Here is a 5,211-nt window from a genome sequence, read left to right on the forward strand (position 1 = left end):
CCTGTCCCAAGGCTGTGGAGAAAGAGCTCTGCTTGCTGCAGCTTTATAAATCAGCATCTTGGGCTGCCACTCCACCCCTCCCCTTCCAGGTCCAGCCCATCTTCTGTTTCACCTGGAGTAGGTGGAAAAATACCACAGTAATGGGCATGTGGGTTTCAGGTCAGATAGGTTCTAATTATTCCTTTGTAGTGTTTGCTCACAAGTAGGGAACAGGTGTCTTATTCATCTTGCTGGAAGCAAGGAGTTTCCTCCAGAGACTTTCCAGCTCCAGGCTCCCCTGGATCCTGGGCTGAAGGAGGGCTCTGCACATTCTGTCTCACCTGCCCAGGTGATGCTCTCCTTGCCTGAGGCCCCTCCAAGTTGAATTCCTGCCTTATTTGCAGGGATTTGGTGGAGTGGTGCTCTCTGAAGCTTCACAGCTTGGACTTCACTCTGAATCCTTGCCTTGTATTTCGTGTGTTTTCCACCCTCATGCTGAGCGGGGAGAAGTGAATGAACTTCCTGGTGCTTGTCCAGCGGGGCACTTACCTGAGCAGTTCTTGCACCAGTTACCAGCTTCCAGGTAGGAGTGATAATGACATTTGTGACACTTCTGGTACCTGGCTGGTCTCATCACTTGGGAGCGAAGCTGCTTCTTCACCTCTGAGGCTGAACTGATGAAAAGCTGAGTGAAACACGGGGAATGGTCATCTGTAGTTTAATGTTATTTGGGGAAAACTTTGCTGTCATCCACCTAAATGTGCTGATCAACAGCATTTGGTCTTTAATATAATAATCTTTACTGTTATAGTCTTGAATTCTATGTAATCCATAAACTTTAAATCCATTGGAGATACTGTGTGTGGCGCCACTAAAGAATTCAACATCTAAACGTGCTGATCAACAGCATTTGGTCTTTAATACGATAACATTTAATCTTTGCTCTCATAGTCTTGAATTCTATGTAATCCATAAAATTCAAATTGGAGATACTGTGTGGTGCCACCACAGAATTTAACAACTAAATTGCTGATCAACAACATTTGGTCTTTAATATTATAACCTTTAATCTTTGCTGTCATAGTCTTGATATCTGTGTAATCCATAAACTTGAAATCCATTGGAGATACTGTGTGGTGCCAGCAGAGAATGACTCAAGTTGTGGTCAGGGATATGACGTGTGGCTGGAGATAATCAATCAACTTTATCAAACCACAGATAAAAGCTGTTAGCAGAGGGGAAAATCCACAAGACATCATCGATTACCTCAATAAAAGCAGGAATAATCCATATTCAAATCTGGGAATTGGAGTCCCAGACCTCCTCAAGCTGCCCCCACTCCACAGTTTGTGTGTGTTGTTCTTTTCCCACGGAATTGTTTGACCCTGGGACGTTGCGCAAGGTGTTGGAGTGGATCTGGAAAGGTTTCGTGTTCAGTTTCTGCTCCTTGATGCACTCAGAGCTGCGTTTTGGCCTGGAATACCAACATTTCCCTACCTCTGAGAGTGTGAGCAAAGCAGGGGTGAGCTGGCTGTGTGCAGGGAACCTGTGCTGTGTGATACCAGCACTGAGATCCTCCCCTCTGTTCTGGGACAGAGCCAGAGCAGGGTGATGGAGAGGAAATGTGAGAATATTTGACATCCAGCTGGACTGCTCAGCCTGGAATTTGGGGGATTTGAGATGGGAAGTGGCCTTGGAGATGGGGAAATGCCTTCCAGGGATGTCTCACATGCCATCAGGGCTGCAAAATGTGACACCCAGCACATTTCACCCTTTTGCAGGTTTGAACTGGGCACCGAGATCTCTAACCCAGGGATGTGCATCCCACAATTCACAGATCCATGAGAGCAACCACCGTGTGCTTTTTAGCAATGCTTTGTGATTCAGGACGTTTATCTGGGTCATTTGGGCACTTTTTGCATTTGCCTTCCGTAAACCGAGACGGCTTTGCCTGGGGAGGAACGTTAGAAATGCAAATGAGGGAAATGTTTGGCAACAAAGCACCGGGTAACGCTGCTGCTCACGGGGTGTTTGTCCCGACCCATCTGCCCGCTGAAGGATGTGCTCCGAGGCCAGGGAGCTGAGCTGGGAAAGTCTCTGTGGACGCTTCTGTGGCTCGGGATCGACAGCGGAATTGCTGCTGGCAAGCCACCTGTGAGGAGCTGCCAAGTTCAAAGGGCAAATCTGAAGTTAAAGTTCTGTGGCCAAAATTCCATTAAGTCTGTCAGCTGAAGGGCTTTTTTTGGCCCTTTACAAAGCAAGGATGAGGAGCGCTGTATAAAAGACAAATCTCTTGTTTCTCATGAGCCAACAGGAGGTGGTTGGACAGCTGGAATCCTCCTTGTTAGCTGGGGTCACTTGTCAGGACAAAATTTGTGTTTTGTCACTTGGCTGTGCTGAAAAGGTCCTGGGAACAGAGCCCAGATGTGAACCCGGGCTGAATTTCTTTCCAAAACCAAATCCTGCTCCGTACCTTGCAAGACCTGGCATGTCCCGAGAGGAACATACCTGAGGGCTGGGACTGTCACGTGTGCTCCTGGTGTGTCACAACAGCCACAGATGAGGGGGGAGAATGAGTGAGCATTGTGCTGGTTCCTAAAGATCATCCTAGAAAAATAATCTGGCCCTTCTGGATTATTATGTCTCACATTTATTCACCAGAATTGAGACCAGTTTGGATCCTATGTGAAGAAAGACAGCCAGGAGAATGTTTGGATGTTATTCAGCACAGGGAGGCCACATTTCTTAAGTGGTTGGGTCTCATCTCAGTGCTCAGATTGTCCAATTCCTCCAGGTTTCGAAGTAAAAGTGTGAATGTTTGTAAAGCATTTTGGAGTAAGGAGAATGCACTGCCCCTGCCTGATGAGCTTTGCTGTGTTCTTTACACGTCTTGGATGAAGCAGGACGAACATGAGCGGTGGAAGGACATGAAGCCCCAGAGAGGGAGGTAAATCGATGCCAAATTTTGCTAAAGTTTACTTAAATTTGCAAAAATTGTTTAATTTTGCTTTAATTTGCTTTTCTCGGGGGTGGAGCGCGCTGGCTGCACTTCCCGGGCCGGCCGGGAGAGGGCGCACGGCTCTCTGCGCTCAGCGGTTCCTTCGCCAATTCCTGAAAAATTCCTGAAAAATTCCATTAAAATTCCCCAAATTCCCCCAAAATGAGCCCGAATCTGCCTCGGTGTCCCAGCACATCCCTGTCACCTTTTCCGCAGTGCCACCCCACCACGGGAGGTACGTGGAGCTGTGGCAGGGAGGCCAGAGGAGGCTCCAGGATGATAAGAAAACGAGGATTATTCAGCTTTTTTTCTGCAGAAGAGACCTGGGGTGACCTCATTGTGACCTCCCTCTGCATGAACTGAACCAGCAAGAAAATTTCTGCAATGCTCTGGGGTGACAGGACAAGGGGGAGTGGCTTCAAACTGAAAGAGAGGAGGTTTGGATGCGATATTGGGAAGGAATTCTTTCCTAGGAGGGTGGCACAGAGAAGCTGTGGTTGGTCCTGGATCCCTGGAATTGTCCAAGGCCAGGTTGGATGGGTTTTGGAGCACCCTGGGAAGGTGTCCCTGCCATGCCAGGGTGGCACTGGAAGGGATTTAAGGTTCCTTCCAACCCAAACCATCCTGGGGTCCTGTGATTCTACAGAGAAATTATTTGTTTGGTTTATTTGGGTTTTGTTTGTTTGTTTATTTTCCTCCCAAGGGTAAAACCAACCCTGAACTCTCCAGAGTCAGACAAGTGGAAGGGGATGAAGATTTATTCTGGGTCCATCCTGTACCCAGGAGTAAATTTCTGTTCTTTCCTTGTTTTTCTGCTGAGTGGAGAGCAGAAATCCCCCTTCCCTCTAAGTCCCAAGTGCTAAATCTTCCCCATTTTTCTCCTTAATTTAACCCAAAGATGTTCAACCATAATTCAGAGGCCGCAAGTAATGAACCAAGCACCTGTAAAAACCTCTCAGGAGCCAAATGAAGCCAAAGCTTAAGTGATATTTGGACAGTGGTAATTTGGGCATTGGCTGTAAACCACTCCTTGTCTGAGCATTCGCCTCTGACAGGGGGAATTTTACCTGAAAACCTGAATTTCTCTGCTTTTTTCCCCTCCTAATTTCTCCATTTTTGTGAATCGAAGATAAGTGGGAAATGCTGAGGAGCCAAGGGTTTCACTGCCAGCTTTCAGGCTGGCATTTGAAATGCTGAACTCTGCTCCAAGCCCGTTATAAATGCCATCGTGACTTGGTGTCCCTGCAGACCTGGCACAGCCACCTCAGCCTGAGGCCATTCCAGGGCAGGGTTTGGGTTTTCCAGGAGGATTTCAGTTTTCCTTCAGCCTCTTGAAGCTCAGCTGGGCTCTGAACACCACAAAGGGATGGCACAGGTGGAATTCAGCGTTTCATCTCTACATCTTTCCACATTGCCTTGATTTCTTCCCATCCCCTGGTGAATCTTGGGGGCACTGACTCATTTTTCACCTTGTTTGCTGAGGGTTTTTGGGTTTCTACAGCAACATTCCCACTTTTTTGATGTTCATTTTAAGCTGTTCATTTTAAACATTTTAATGTAGGCCATTAAAAGTCATGGCTGTCTTTAATTTATAGATCAGGATGCTGCTGCCTGCCCAAAGAGAGTTCAAAAATCAGAATTTGCGCATTTCTTCTCGCAGGGAAATTCACTGAGAATCAATTTTCTGTCGATGTTTTCTGTCTGTGAGGAAGAAAAACAAATCACAAGCGAGTCACAGCATCCAGGACTATTTTACTCTTCTCAATATTTTATCTTCCTGCTTCCTCATGCTCCTAAATACGAACAATTACTGGATTCATACTGCTTTAAAAAACAGTAAAGAAAATTGATTTTCCTCCTTGTAACTTCCTGGAGCTGTCAGGAGCAGCCAGGGCAAGAAATTGGTGCAAAATGACAGAACTTCTTTGTTTGAATATGGTGATATTCCCCATATTTCATGATTTATAGGAATTTGTAAATTGCAGTCTTTTAAACAGCTGCTGTCTTAGTGCTTTAATTCTCAGGTTAAAAAAATTTATGTATATATGCATACATACATACATATATATATATATATATATATGCACACACACATACATATATGTCTATATGTAAATGTATGTGTACATATATAAATTATAAATTTACATATTTTATCTTTTGCATCTATAAATTATATTAAATTATATATAGTTTATATAAAATATATAAAATATATAAAATACATATAATAT

This window comes from Ammospiza caudacuta, chromosome 23 (genome assembly GCF_027887145.1).
Source record: "Ammospiza caudacuta isolate bAmmCau1 chromosome 23, bAmmCau1.pri, whole genome shotgun sequence".
Lineage (NCBI taxonomy): Eukaryota > Metazoa > Chordata > Aves > Passeriformes > Passerellidae > Ammospiza > Ammospiza caudacuta.